We start from the raw sequence: 16,028 nt of genomic DNA on the forward strand, positions 1-16,028 counted from the left end.
GAGAGATTTCTGTGGCTGGCCCCAAGAAGGGCACTATTGAGTGGAAGGTCTCTACCACCTTTTTTCAGAGGAACTGGTATGTGCTAAAACATCTGAGGGAACGGGGAGTGTTCCTAACCCTGGGCACAGCACTCCATGCATTTAAAAATAAAAACTGCTGACATTTCTTTCAGCTGTCCTTAGTGTGAATCAAAGCACTCTGGTTTCCAGTGTTTCTCAGCACTGACAACGCCAGGCTGGGCAGCAGAGATATTTTAGCCCTGCATACAGGATTAGTGGTGTCTTAGGGGGGAAAATGAGGCACCTCGTGTTCCAGCAAATTAGCAATTTACCGTTCGCTGAGCCAGGGCTGGTGCTGCCTGGCGGATGGGTCTGTGCCGTGCAAGGCTTTTGATGTGCAAATGCTGTCAGTCACCTGCAAGCTGAGGAGCTGCAAGAGGCTTGCACTTGCTGGTAACTTTGTGCTCATTTGCTGCACTGGCTCAGGGAGTTTCTTCCAAAGACTGTTCAGTGCAGATTGTGTGAGTGTCTTTGGGTGTAAGAACTGGACTGCAAAGGTATAAAGGAATTTAGTTGACTAATCCCCTTCTCCTTTTAGAACGTGATAACTTCAGCTTCGGTCCTAGGGCACACCAAACCCTAAACAAGGGGTTCAGGTGGGATTTTGGAGACAGCTGCCTGTGGTGCAAATACCACATTCGCTGATTCCTCTGGTTTTAAAACCTCTTTATGCTCCACAGCTTTCTGCCTGGGTGCTGCCCTTGCCCTCGGTCTGTCAGCATTTCTGCAGGAAGAGCTGTTGGGCCACTCGGGGTGAAAGATGCAACAGGAACACAGTGAATGATCCCCTTGGTCCTGGCATCACCCCCTGTGCTGCACCCAGACCGTGTTGGTTTGGGTGGGGAGGGTGGAGGAGCCTCTCCCAGGAGAGTTTTTGTAGCCAACCCAGGAACTCTCTTAGGGAACATTGCTGGAGGTGTGGATGGCACTGGAGGTATTAATGCAGGCTTTTACCACATCATCTCAGCAAACCATTTTCTCCAATAAATGTGACAAGCTGACATGGGGCTTCCAGAGGAGTTTGTCCCTGAATCCGGAGGAGCTCAGCACTGGGAAGTGTTAGGGAGGCTGACACTGCTGTCTTGGAAATCTTGGAGGTGATTGCTGGGGGGAGGAATATGAGAAAATTGCTTCCTTCTCCTTCAGATGTGTGCAATTTGTAACAGTTTGGCTAATCTGATTATCTCATCTTGCCTGGGATGACAAATGGAACAGATAGCTGTGCTCTGCTCAGTTGGGTCCTTTTGTGCTAAAGGAGCACATGAGCTTATTTTGAAAGAGTAAACTCCTGCAGGAATAAATACTGTAAAGAGAAAAATGCTACTTTCTCTACTTTCCTCTGTGACAGGCTTCAGAAACTTGTCCATTATTCTGTAAAACAGTGTACTTATAATCTGTCTGTCAGCATGGAACTGGAAAATATTTTCAGCTCAAAATAACCTCCACAAAGAAAATAGCTTCCATGTGATCCCCTATTCAGAGGAAAGCTACTGGACTTTAGTCCTAAATAAAGATTCCAACCAACTTTGGTGCTTTAAAGAGCAGTAGTGGTTGTCCTGAATTTGACTTTACCAAGTCCACTGTCCTGAACAGCCCTTTGCTTTGGTCAAGTCAACAGAGCAAGTTTCACACTGGCTTCTCTTTGTTGGGTGCTTTCAGTTGCTTTGAGAGTGGCTTCAGTGAAATGCAAGGAAAATTTTCCAAAACGTAATTATTGAGCCATCACTTAGTTGGCAAGTCATTTTCAAAGCTTGCCATTGTCCTTTTGTCCTCTTTAGCATCGCTGGGAAAAAATGCATTAACCTGTGCTTGAGAAGGCAATGATTTGCTTGGTTTTTGATACAGTCAGGCCCATTTATTTTGTCAGCAGGAGATGCTGCTAATGTATTTAGCAGTAAATCATCCTGAAGCCAGGGCTCTGAACAGCTCTTGCTCGTGTTCTTTCTCCTGATAGGGCTGTGGGCATGTTGTTGCTGAATGTGCAGAAGAGAATGGCTATTCTTCTTTCTCTTCTAATTTCAGAGATCAACAGGATCAACTGCATTGCATTTTTAGAAGTAACAATTCTGGTTCGTTTGGAGCTTGGAAGTTTTCTCTCCCATTAGCTAATTAGGACTATTATACTCTATTGTCATTATTGTCACTCAGTATTTCTGAGAACCAAGGGTGAAAAGTGCCAGTATAAAATGAAACTCATCAACGAGGCTCCCTGAGCCTATTGTGAGTCACCCTCGCTGATTCTAGTGACAAAAATAAATCTTCTATTACAACTGTTGACTCCTGCAAGCCCTGCAGTTACTCATTGCAGGAGCTGGAGCTGGTTTGTGCCTTGGGAAGAGCCACTGTCACCACACGTGGCCAGGGAGGCTTCTCACCCACGGGTGGCTCCTCTCAGCCAGGCTCTTTTCTCTCCATCTCTAGCCTAGGATAAGTTGTTCAGCTTTTATTGCCTCTTGGATGGTTTTACTCTTTATCCATTTTGTTAAAATGCTGAAGCTGAATAGTGCTGTCCTGAGGAAGGAGGGGCAGCTGGTTCTTGGCAAAAGCTTGTGTTTTAGTGGGAGAACAGAGAGGATAAGGTCCTGGATTTACATAATTATTGATACCTTTTCTTTTTTTTTAAACTAGAAACACGAATTGCACACCTGAGCAGCTGAGATAATCTTCTGGCAGTGGCCTGTGTAATTAAGAAAAAATTGTTAGCAGCTTCTCACTAAAAGTATGGATTGTTAGTACTGCCATTGCTTATGCTTTGTGTTTCTTCCTTGTAATTGTCGTGACTGGTATTTTTGGGGCAGCTTTGCAGCTTGGCTATTTTCTCCCAAGTTGGCTAAAAATGCTGGTCTCACGTGACATGACAAATATTCTCTTGGAAACTAATGCTGTATATATCCTGAACTTCCTATCCTGCTGATGTCTGGATTCATTCCTGAAAATTGCAGGAGCTGGAGGAAAGGTGTCCATTTGTACTGGAGCCTGGGCATGGGGCTGTTAATGGTCTTAAGAATAGCTTGAATGGTCTCTGCAGAAAAATCTTAGACTGGAATGTTTTTGTTTGCTTTAGCTTTTGGGTGGTATTAGCCTTAGCTGTAACCTCTTTCAGTTTCTGTTATCTTTTAATAAGGACTTCCTAGAGCCCTGGTGCTGCAGTGAAATCCATGCAGAGTCTGCCTGTGGCTGCAGCAGTGAGGCTGACACAGAGCACAGGGCTGCTGCTGGGCTGCTCTGCTGTGCAGCTTCTCCACTCGGGGCTCCCGCTTTCCTCTGGAATCACAGGGCTCCTCTGGTTGATTTATTGAGTTGTAGGTTGCCCTTACAGGAGCTTTGCTGTGTCTCCTGTCTGTGTCTCCAGGACACCTGAGTGCACATTTCTCAGAGGTGTTGAGAACTGCACGTTGCTGGTGCCCAGCGCCAGGACTTGTCCCTGCTGTCCCTGTCTGAGCTCTCACCTGCTCAGACCTTCTGGGCAGGTCTGTGGAGCCTCAGCACTGGCTGAACACCCACCCAGAAACGAGGCATCTGCTTGTGTGTTACATGTGATGACAATGGTTAACCCAAAACCTCAAGGCTGCAGTGGGAACCTTTTGGTAAAATTGCTGTATGTCCTCTTTTCAGTGACATACTCCAATTCCAGTCAGGCTGTGAGGTGCTGCTGGTGGGTAATCCTTGGGTGGAAAAGGTTTCATTTGTGAGCTCTTCCAGACAAGGTCCAGCTCATGGATGAGCCTTTGCTGTGCCTTTGGGCAGCGTTGTTTAGGTTGATCCCAAGGTTTCCTACCTGGCTCTTGCAGGAGTTGAGTGTGTGCTGTCCCTGCTGGCATTGCTGGGAATGCTGCTCCCAAACTCTGGAACCTCTGAAAGACCAAGGCCCTGTTTGTGTTATTGATTTCTGGACTTTGCTGTCATTCAGGATTTTCGCTTACTGACCGAAGGAAAATAAAAGCAAATCTGCAGAAGAGCAGAAATGGAATTTTTAGGCTAATGAAGCTGTATTGTGTCTGACAAATGGGTGGCTAATCTGCTGGAGAAGGGGGAGGGTTGACTTTTAAGGAGAAGTTATTACATGTTGAATAGCTGTTAAATTGCTGTATTAATAAAGTGGACAATCCTCTCTAGCTTGTCTCCTAAAGTATTCTTTTAATTGAGAACCCCCTTTGATCCATTCTTTTAAAAATTAATTAACATTTTGAAAAACACTTCTTTGACTGTGGTGGCCTGGTTCAGATTAAATTGGGGTTATGTCATGACTGCTTCCTTATGTACTTTAGCTGTAATTTATGGACTCAGTGGATAACACTAACTTCATAAGCAAGAGCTTAACACTTCTAAGAACAAGACTAATGGGCTGATTTTTTTGGTCACAGTTCTTCTAATTGGCAGCAAACAGAAGAATAGAAATGAGATGAGAAAACAGGGTCCGGTGCCTGGAGTGAGAACTTCAGTGTCATTTTCAGTTCAGCTCCTGATTGTTTTGACTGTGAGCCAGCGTTTGCAGTGAATTTTGGACTAAACTATCCAAACTTTATTGTCCCTCAGTTATTGCATTTCTTGTAGACTGCAGGCAGCTTTTTTTGCACACACCAATTGTCCTTCATGCCATGTTGTGATCAAGCTGGAATGTTGAAGTCCTTTGGCTCCTCTGTCGCACTTCATGGATATCCCAGGCCCTCCAGCTTTGGGTGGTTTTGACCTCCCACCTGCCAGCTGTGGGTTTTTGAGAGGCTGTCCCTCAGGAGCAGCAGACACGTGTGCTCTGGACATGGCTGTCTAAGAAAGCCCAGCTCCTGAATCAGGTCACTGTTTACAAAGCAGATTTATGTCAGATATAAATACAGCTGTAATGCCCTTTAGCAAAGGGCATGTGGGGCTGTGCAGTGCTCCTGCAATCCGAGAGCTGCCAGAGCTGGGTCAGCCAGGATGGACAAATTCCCAAGGTGTGAAACAAGTGGCTGGGCCATGGCAGGAGCTGGGGCAGGGAACTGCAGCGCTCGGTCAGAGCCATCCCTGAAATCTGAGCCCGGGGGGGTTGGACACTTTCTGCTCTGTGCTCTGCTTCCTCAGCTGCTGCCAGGCTGGAACAAGGTTTCCATCCAATGGTGCATCTCATGAAAAGAAAAATTTTGTGTTTGAACCCTTAGTAAGCTTGCTTTTGTAACACTGTCTTGTAAGGGACACTTCAAAAAAGAACATTCTGAAACAATTTGGATATTTGTTGGGGAACAAAGGAAAAGTTTATTTGAATGGGTCTTGGAGGTCACAAAACAGATTTTGTTATTTTGTTTTAATTTCCATAAAATTGCTTTGTTTTGCCTCACATGTGCAGTGTGACACCTTGTTGCAGGACACCCTGATGGACTTGTGAAGCTGAATTTGTAGTTGGAGAAGGTGGTTGAAATCCCATTTAATTTGAGGAATAAAACCACCCATGAGTCCTCAAGGAACAGGAGAATTCCACCCTTGGGAAAGTTCTCTGCTTGCTTTGTCAGGCTGAAACCACAATATGTGCTCTATGGCTGTTAAATACTTTGATACCTCCAGAAATCTTCTGTGGAAAAGAGAATTGTTTCCTGGAGGGAATTCTGAGTGGAGCCAGAGCTTGGCTTTCTGAAACCAGTGGGAAGGGCTGTGGGAGGGGTTCAGCAAAATGGGTCAGAATTAAAGGCCAAAGGATTTGCTTCAAAGTTTTGTCTTGTGGATTTGACAGCTGAAATCTGAGTTTGGTTTGTGATGCCCAAGATATTAATGCAAAAATTGGGTTCAGAGCACCACTTAATTACATCTGAGAATATTTTCCCCAGCAAGGTTTATTTGCATGGGGTTTTGAGGATACTGTTGTGAGTGAGAGTTTGAGCTTCTTTTGGTCTTGAGTAGTTTCTTTCCTTATCATTTGTGGAAACAGGAGGTCTCTAACCCTTCTCAAGAGGGAGGGTGGCTGTTTGGTTCTGGCCACGCTGGTCTGAGTGTCACAGGCTGCTCGGGCAGCTCTGCCAGCCTTCATTCATGTTACTGCATCTCCCAAGATTTCAACAAAACAGGAAAGTTCTTGAAGCTCCCATGTGCTTTCCAGCAGGAAAAGGGCTTGTCTGGGGGTGGCAGGAGTTGGGGTGAGATGTGTGCTGAGAACCTCTGGGCTCTTGGGGAAATTTGATATTTTCAAGAATTGTTTTATTTTCTGCAGAAATTACTGATATCTTGAAAGGCAGTTGATTCTTCACATTTTTTTCTTGCAGAATCGTGCCAATTATCAGGAAAATTGAATTTGCTTGAGCTACTCCACTCCCTCCTCTCTTTAAAAAAAGTTATTTTGTGGAAAAAGTTGGATCCAGTCTTGAATCTGCTCTGTCACCAATTCTCTCTTGAATATTGGACCAGATAATTTTCTCCCTATGTCTCCATTTCCCTGCAAATGAGGGATAATGATGGTTGTCCCTGAGGCCAGGGCAGAGCTTTAATGTCTCCCTCAAGCCCTGGGAGCTGCTGCAGGGAGCACAGCTGGGCCCAGCCAGGCACTCTGCTCTGGGTGGGTGATTCAGAGAAGGTTGTTTCTTCTTTTCTTGCCAGTACCTGCATTTGTCTCCTTAGGTACCATTCCTGTCCTTGGCTTGGGTGAATTCCAATTTATTTTTTTTTAATAAGTCCTGGTTTCAGTTTCCAGTTTGGGCTCTATTTTAAATGATCATAGTGTGTCCTTTGGGTTGTATTTTTTATGGAGTGGGCAGAGTACGTTGGGTTTTCCTGGAGGAGGTGAGAGCTGGGGATGTGGGTAACACCTGGCAGTACCCCTGGGGTCTCTGCTGCCTGAACTGACCATTGCATCCTGGTTTGCAATCATGTGCACAGGTCCTGGGTGTAGTGGAGGTGCAGCTGTGGCTCCAGGGCAGCAGCTGGATCTGGGGCAAAGCCAAGGCTCTGGTGGCATCAGCAGCTCCCCAGAGAGGAGCCTGGAGCTGCCTGTCCTCGAGCTGGGGCTGTCCAAGTGGCTGACAAAGCTTTGTCCTTCTTTAGACTTCTCAGAGAGGAGTGAGGGACAGAAATGACCCAGCAGTTTGTTACCCAGACTAAAGGAGAAACAGAACTCGTCTGGCACTTCGGCCTCCTCTGTCTCAGCTGGCAAAAGTGCTCAGCTGGAAACACCCTGGAAGCCTCTAAATGGTGTGGGTGGTATTTAGAGGCTGGGTGTTCCATGTTGTGGTTAGCATTAAGGATGATTTGCAAAAGCAGTAAGATGTGATGCTTTAAAAATGCACCATCACTCCATATGTGGGATGTGGAATGGTGGAAGGGAACAAAAAACAGCAGCCCAAAATGTGCTGACTAATGAACTGAAAGTGGGTATTGATTAGCTGTGCCCTTTCATTACCCTGCTGCAGTCCGAGAGCAGCGAGCGATTCTTTTTTCTTTATTAAAAAAAAAAAAGAAACAAAAACTTTCAAAGGCACTTATAAAATATTCAGTGTAATTATTTCCAAGATCAAAACTCCAAAGAAATTACCCAGCCACAGAAACCTTGTTAATCTGTTGGTGTTATGGATGAAAGATGCAACAGAGATATTAAACATTTACTGCTCTTGTGCAAAATGGCCCTGTACTTTCCACCTCAATTGCACCATTTTTCATCAGCCTTCACTGCTGTGTCTGTCTTGCTCCCCCGTGTAAGAATTTTAGGTGTCATTACAAGTTTCTTCTGATGGAGTGGGACTTATTTTCTTTATCCCCATTTTGCCCTTAGGCAAGGCAAGTCTCAGCCTAATGAAACCAGTGTGAAGTATTACACAGTGCTCTAACACTGCCTTTGCAATGGTACAATGTTTTCCTCCATGAAATAGTCTTTTTAAACCAGCTTTGAATGCTCCTTTCCTGTTCCACATGATATTTGCATAAGTGAGGGAATAAAATGTTTTTTCCATCAGGACTGTAACTACTGAAAAAGTGAAGTAGCTGTTGATGACCCTTTTCAGTTTGAATGGGGAGTTACTGAGGAAGCAATCCACGGTCTGTCCAATCTTGACTCAAATCCCAAAATTGCATTTTTGTGTCTCAAAAGCAGGTTTAGTGGATCTGCAAGTATTTGGAGATAAAAATTCAAATTAACATTGAGAAATAGCCTGAAATGGGCTGTCGGTTGGAAAAGATGAGCACAAAGACCCATGAATAAATAAGCTATAAAATGGGGAATGAGTGCTGTGGTTACCATTGCAGGGGAGGTGGGATATGGCTGTAATGGGTTTGGGACTGAGTGGTTTTCAAGTGCCTTGTGCAGCAGGGTAGGAACAAGAGCCACAGGAAGTACATAAAGCTTTGGATTTCAGCTTCCTTGCTCTCAATTTCTTACTTTAATCCTTAGTGACTGGTAAGATGAAAGAGTGGGAGTTTTCATGACTTTCTGCTCTTGATGTTTTAATAGAAAACTGTGATTACCAGTGCAGCTACTGATGGAGAGAAAGAGAACAGGGGTGGTGTGGACATGGATATTAAGAGCCTGGATGGATTTGTGGCTGGGATTTTACTACTTAATACAAGTGAAGCCTTGACCAGCTGGTGGGAACTGCACCAAGCTCCCTTGTGCTTTCTGTCAGGAAGAGGGATTGCAGCACCTGGAGCTGTAAAGTGTAAATGCAATAACCTCCCGGGGAGGCTACCTGGGAAATTAGATATGCTTATTTTGTTTTTAAACTTGGCCTGCCTCCCATCTCCCTGCCACTGCTGCCCACAGTGTGCAGGCTTCTGCATGCCAGTGGCCCTTCAGACTAATGGATGTGCCACCAACCAAAGAAAAATCCTGTCCATGCTGGTTGCCTGTGGCATTCCATAGATTTTTCTTTACAGTAGTTTAATGAGCTGCCAGCAATTTTCAGTCTGTTTTCAGCCAGCACGCTGTGCTTGCCACACTGTCAGTGCTGCTTTTATTTTTGTTTCCCTATGTGTGTATTTATATATGTATGTCTATATATATGTGTGTCTATATACAAATATATATATATCACAGATCTATATTTATGTATTTGTGTGTGTAATGTTGGCCTGTTTTCAGTGGATAATGCTGAGTCTTGGGCTAAGAGCAACCCCATTAAAAGCAGGATCTGCCCAGTTCCTTTAGCTCACCAGGCTCTGCAGCCTGGCCACAGGACACTGGGGTTTGTGGCTGCTCTCCTCATGCAGACTACTTGGAAACGTTTAAACCTTAATGTCAGCGTTCTTTTTAATATTCATCTTTATCCCCAGTATCAGCAAAAGGATTAGAGGCTGGTTTGTCTTTCCCTCTGAACTCATCTGTGGCTCCAGCGTGCTTATTAGTTCTTTTAATGGCTTCTTTATTAGTTCGTTATTGCATAACCTCCAGGCACGGCAGGACTTGAAATGTTAATTTTCCAACCAAAGTTCAGCTGATGGACTTCACCTGATCCCCCCGGAGTCCCTGTGTGCGTGGGGAGGGCTGGCTGGCCTTGCACCACACCATCACTCACAAAGCAGAAGGAAGGGAGTCGGTTTTTCCTCTGCCAGGTGCTGAAGGAGTAATAGGACTGGAAAGTACAAAAAACCAGCGCAATGCCCGAGAGTGTTGAAGCAGAGAAGGTGATGGGTGTTGTTGTGCACGCTTTGCTGGGTGTTGCTTTCCCCCCTCCCCTTCTCCTCACGTTGCTTCAAGCCAGTATTTGGCTGCCCAGTGAACTCTAACAAGATTTAATAGCTCCAGTGTCGCTATATTGCATTTGGACTGCTTCCATCCTTCAGTTGTAATAAACGTCTACTTTACAATGAGCTCTTAAATTCTATAAGTGACGTCAAATTGGATCTAATAATGGCAAAAAGATCAAGTACTGGAAATGCAACTTGTTCACCCTGTCTTACCAAGGGGCAGTGTTTGTCCTCAGCCCCTCGCTGTGCTGCTGCCTTCGAGGGCTCTGGAGCTCTCCCTACACCTGGGAAAGGTGATTTTCACAAATGCTTGTGCTTGCCTTGTGCCCTGGCTGTGCTGCAGGCAGGGGCCAGCCCCACGGGGAGCTCCTGCTGCTCCAGCACTGCAAGGACTCCGGCTCTGCCCCTGCACGGCAGCCCCTGGGCCCGGGAGGGCTGGAATGGGACAAACCTCTCCAGCGGGATCACCCTGGGATCACCCCAATGGGCTGGGGGGGCTGAACAACACCCAGAGCGTGGCTGGGTCACACTCACACTCACTCACACTCTTGCACACTCACTGCAGTTGTGCACTTGTTCATTAGCTGCTGATTCACTGTGGGATGGGATCTGAGCTCAGTCATGGAACTGGGATGTGCAAACATCTGCATGGTAATTTTGCTCTCTGAAGATGTGACAGATGAGATGGGGGATTAGGATGAACGACCCCGCCCAGAGTCACACACTGACACAGTGGCCTTGGAGCCAGAGTGTGTGAACTGTGCACTTTTAAGGAGCTTTAACTTTTGATCAGTTTTTTCTTTTTTTTTCCCCAGGCCTGATGAGTTTTTAAATCTGCTTAGCTGTCAGTGAGCAGGTACGACCCACACTATGAAAACTGAAACCTGCTGATTTTCAAAGCCTTGTTCTCTCTCTTCAGTTCAGTGCGTGTGTGTGTGTGTGAGAGAGACAGTTTTGAGAGTAGTGATGAGTGGTTTGTGGCCACAAAGGTACTAAATAGAAATGCTGAGGCTTTTTGACCTTCCAATGTGGATATGGCTTGAAACAGTCCCACTGGAGAGATCACTTTGGTGGGGTTGGGTAAGGAGGGGAGAGAAGGGAATGGTAAAATACGAACACTCATTATTCATCTCCTTGGAAAAGCCTCATTAATTGTGTTTGCCCCTGACCTTTACAGAGCAGTGATCAGTCATGAGAGACTCATGGTGACACTTCCACTCCAGCCTAGAGTGTGCTGAGCACTCACAAACCAAGAAGTTCCTCTCTGTCCTGTCTCGTTCCCGTGGAGCCAGCAGTGGGATGTGGGCAGGACAAATGCCAGGCTGTGCTGGTCCCTGGGGTGGATCTTGGGCCGTGTGTGCCACAGCTCCTGGAGAGGGTTGGGCAGGCAAGGCTGGTGAGTGAGGGCTGAGCAGGGCTTGACAACCAGGCTCTGTAGATACTTGTGGAAAGCTTCTGAGAGGCAGGGACACTGTGGGCAAGCAGGATCAGAGTGACAGGGAATGGTCTTTGCAGCAGTGCCACTCTGGACAGATAAAGCTGAGCAAGACTGCTCTGGGCCAGGAGGGAAACTGCTGCATTAATCAAGGTGTGAGCCCGAGGCTGCCTTTGAAAACTGCTGACTTAGGCCCTGGAATTCTATTTCCCATTTATGCTGCAGCTTCTAAAGGCATAAATAAATCCCAGCACAGTAAGGATGCAGCGCTTCCAGTCATGGGAGAGCGTTGAGTCCCCCTCCAGGGAGCTCTGCAGGAGAGGAAAGGTGGCTGGGCTGCTAAGCCTGGTGTTGCTTCCAAAGTCCAAGTGTTTGATCCACTTGGGATCAGTGCTGACATCTCTTTGATATTGCTTTCTTCAAGGAAGCATCTTCTTGGGGGATAAAGGTGATGTAGAGAGCCTAAGGAAGGTCTTTAGGAAGGTAGGTGAGGTCTTCAGGTAATGCCTTTGCCTTTTGCTGTTACAGGTTTGGCTTGGTTTTCTTACAGTTGTTTCTGTTAATTATCTTAAATTTCTTGGTGATGTGAAAATATTGCAGGGAAAAATGTTCAACAACTGAGTCAAGAACATCAATCCTTAGCTGATAAGTGTGTTCTTTCATAGAGGAGACTTTTCTCAGCTTCTACAGAGAGCACAGCCCTGAGCAGGCAGTGGGTGATGAGAACCTGAGACCTGGGGCTGGGACCTGCTTCTGCTACCAGCTGCTGTGTGAGCCTCCATGATGGGTTTTCCTTTTAACTTTATAATGGCATAAAACGAACCTCCTTTGTGAGGCTGGAAAATGCTCATTACAGTTGCTCTCTCTCGTGTCTGTTGGAAAAGGAATGCAGCAGCCATGGCCTGAGGTGGGTTCCTGCTGCTGGGGCGTTGCTCACTGCAGCCCTGAGAAGCCTCTGCTCAGCAGCCTGAGCATGGAAAAAGTGAGCTGGTCAAAATTTGTCATTGAGGTGACAGCTGGGAAGAGTCATAACAGCTCTTTTGTAGCCTGAGCCCACAGCATGAGTGGTTCTGCTGCCCTGAACCCCTCGAGGAGCTGGGATTTCTGCTGTCACACTCAGTTTCCATCTCCTCAGGGCTAGCCTGGGAAGCCTGGCTGGGATTTGGCCTCCAGCATTCCAGTAGTGCAGTTTAACCACCCTTCACACACTGAACTTACTCCTTAATTACGAGCTGTCAGTTGTTATCAGCCCTTTGCTACCTCCCTTAGTACCAGGGAGGCTGCCCAGACACTCCCAAAGTGAACCAAGTTCATGGGTTAAATGGAGAGATTCTGCTGGGTCTTTTGGTCTATTCAGCTTCTGCAGATCCAGATCATCCTCCCCTGATTTTAAAGCACGGGCACTTTTTTTTAGGGAGTTTGTTGTTGTGAGGGAGACTGTTAAAATTGGAAGTAAAAGCAGCAGGCTGTGCATGAGCCTTTAGACAGCCTGGAGCAATGGCTCAGAGGTGGACCTGACTCATCTCAGCAGGATATTGACTCTGCAGCATAATTATGATGCTTTGAGAACCTGATTTTAAAATAATTGAGGTATAAAATTATGCGCCTGGCTCTCCCAGTTACTACAGCTCAGGGTATAAATTGAATAAGGGGCTGTACAAATGTGCCACTTGGCTGGAGCAGCAGCAGCAGCCAGTCTGGAAATGTCCTGTGTCACCGTGCTTGCCTCTTGCTGGGAAGCCAGCTGCAGGCTGAGCTTTGCAAACAGCCTCTGGATCTTCCAGTTGTGCAGCCACAGGGGTTTGGCAAATCCGTGGAAAGTCCAGCTTGGTGTAGCCAAAATCCAGCGGTGAAACCCTGGCTGTTCTCTAATCCCAGCACGTGGAGCAGCTCCAACACCTCTGGCTGCTTCCAGCAATGGGCTGGGGGCAGAGAGTGCCATGGACACAGCTGGGGTTTTGACACCCCTTTTCCAGAGCTGTGTGCTGGCTCCCCTGCTTCCAGAAGCACTTTTTCCTTTCTCCCATCATTTCTGCAGGCAAACTTCTCTGTTTTGTTTAGACAATACAATGAGTGGTCTTTGATTCTCTATGAAATCCCAGGATTTTGGAAGGAGGCCACTGTCTTCAGTGAGTTGTCTGAAAGGGCCATTTTGTCACCTCTATCCCACCTGGAATGGTGTTCCCCTTGACCTGAATTTGGTGAAATCCCATGTTTTAATTTCATGTTGTGATACCTGGGCTCCACTGCTCTTGCAAGGGTAAGAACAGGTTCTTTTCAACTCAAAGACAACCCAAGCTGCAAACGTACCTTGATAATTTACTTTTCTTTGCTGGTCTGGCTAAAAACCAGGCAAAAAAGTCAGGTTTGTTCTCTTTATGCCTCCTTCAGTGTCAGGCTGCTGATCTCAGGTGCCTTTCCCTTGGCTGAGGTTGGGATTTGCTCCATGGTGTTGCCCATTGTGCTTCCAGGGTTGTTTTCTACCCAGCCCTCAGGGGGTGGTTGCAGTAGCTGGAGTGGGTCACTTCCAATGGCCACATAATCAGGGTCTGCTGCTGCCTGCACTCCTGTGGGCTGAGCCCAAATGCTGCTTTTAATCACTGACCACAGGGAAGGAGAAACCTGCAGGAGGGTTCATGCTGAACCCTCAGTTCCCATAAAAGCTGAGCAGGAAGCTGGAGCAGGAGCCAGTGCTGTGACCAGACAGACTCCACATGCCAAGGCTGCTGCTGTGCCTGCTTGGGACCAAAATGTTGGGATTTTTAGTCTGTAATAAAATAAAGCTCTTGTGTCTCAGCCATCTGAATTATTACCTGACTGGCACTTCATTGTAAACACATTTTTTCCATGTTGGTACTGCTTTTTTGCCATTTTACTGCTTTTCAGGTTCCATGTTTTGTTTTATTAATCTCTTCCAATCAATAGAAATATCCCACTTTTAGTAAGTAGCAAGGACAGATGTGACTGATGGAGCAGAATCACTTTTAGAGCATTTGGGGAACAAGGGGAGAAGCTTTTAAATCTAATTTTCAAAGATCTCTAAAGCACAACAAACTGCTCAAGATGTGCAGCTGAGTCTCCCACTGCCATCAGCTCCAAGAGTTGGGATCCTGGAGTTGCACCATTGCTGATCTGGTTCTTGAGATCCATCCTGTGCCTGGTAACTGTTGTTCCTTGCCATGACACTAATTAAAAACCACTTAATGAGATTATCTTCACCTGTTCTGGAGGATTAGTTTGATGGAGGAAATCCTGGATGTGTGTATGGATGCACACACTTCTGTGCAGAGCTCGGCAGTGTAGGGAAGCAGAGTTTTCCCAGAATTATTCTCTACAGGCTTTGCCATAGCAGAGACTTTTTTATCCTCCCCTCCACGGGCACAGATTGCTCTGACAGCAATAAAATGCAGCGGAGAATTGAATTTGGAAATAAATTGTTTAGATGATGCAGCAGCAGACGGATCCCTATTCCAGAAGAGTCCGTCCGGGGTGGATTTGCTTTGGTGCCAGGTTGGAAATGTGGCAGTCACAGGGAGGCAAGCGAGGTGCACCATGGCATGGGGCTGGGTGTCCCCTGGCCTGTGTCCCCCAGGCTGTGTCCCCACGTGTGCCCAGGGCAGAGCCATCACAGTCAACCTGGGTTACAAACACTGAATGTTGTCCCTGGCTGCTCTGTGACTGGGGGCATGTGCTTGAGCCTCTCTAAACCTCGTAAAAGGTTGGTGAAGTGCTGTGCAAACACCGACTGGCACTAAGGGCTGTTGATAGCAGTGCGGTTTCCTGATTCCCACGTCGTGGTTTAATCCACAAGATAAATTGGTTGGGTTTATTCTCTTGCTTGTTTTCACCAGTCACAGGGCTTGGGGCTGGTTTGGCTCCAGCAGCTCTCTCTGAAGATGTCCACTAAGCAGGCACAGCAGAAAGGTGGAATTTGGTGACAAGAAGGAGCCCAGTGAATGGTTTGTGTGCTGTGAGAGCCATCACCAGATCCTGCCCAGGCTGACTTTGCTTCTTGTGTCCTCTTCTCCTCACAGTCTTCCTTACATAGAGTAATTGTCTTTATCCACAGTCCATAGGGGGTATTAAAGGTATTTGAAAAGCTCCTGCTTTAACTGTGGTGTAGTAAATGCTGTATTCCCTGAATTCTTAACTACTAATTCTGTTACAGTGCCTTGAGGTGGGGTACAATGGAATTTTTCTCTGTTGCAGTTTGATCTTTGACTGTATGCTCATGCAGTGGGAGTGTAAAAAAGAGCCTGACATTGACAGAAGTGACAGGAGGATCTTGCCAGCAGACAGTTTTGGAGGTGCAAAAAGAAAGGGTCCTACCAAGACTATAATTCAGAATAAAGCAGGGGAAAAACTTACATTTCTGCTGTCTTTATTCTTAGAATCCAATGGTCTTTCTTCATCAGATTGTTGCTGAGGGCTGAGGAAGTTGAATAATTGCTCTTTCTTGCTGCTAAATGAATTTGAGAGGATAAAACCTGATGCTTTTGAGAGGATGCATCTCCAGTGTGTGGCTGACACTGGAGACTGTGGGCAGCAGCAGATCTGCCTATTCATTTGGAGCTTTTGTCACATCTCTTCCGTGCAGATGCTGTTGCATATGAAAGTCTGATTGATACTATGGCAAAGGTCAGGAGAGTAATAGCTTTGATGGTATCCCCTGAAGCAAATCAAAATTCTTCTGAAAGATTCTGTTCAATTTGATATCAAAGGTCTGGTAGCACTCCAGGGATTCTTCTCTCTGCTATTATGCTTATAACTATTACAAAAATTAATGTTTGCCCGTTGTTGTTTGGTTTTGGGGCTTTTTTTCCTAAATAGGATGTTCTGTCGTAAGAATGGAAAATAACCACTTCTCTCTTTCCTCCCCCCTCCTTTCTGTCTGTTT

General features: G+C 46.2%; 1 protein-coding gene across 6 annotated transcripts in view; it reads left to right on the forward strand.

The window, feature by feature from the left end:
• The window catches only part of PITPNM2 (phosphatidylinositol transfer protein membrane associated 2), a 126,251-nt gene that overhangs the window by 46,060 nt on the left and 64,163 nt on the right, over window positions 1-16,028 (forward strand). The gene's annotated exons all lie outside the window — the stretch shown is intronic.

The sequence above is a fragment of the Molothrus ater genome, chromosome 18 (assembly GCF_012460135.2).
Source record: "Molothrus ater isolate BHLD 08-10-18 breed brown headed cowbird chromosome 18, BPBGC_Mater_1.1, whole genome shotgun sequence".
Classification (NCBI taxonomy): domain Eukaryota; kingdom Metazoa; phylum Chordata; class Aves; order Passeriformes; family Icteridae; genus Molothrus; species Molothrus ater.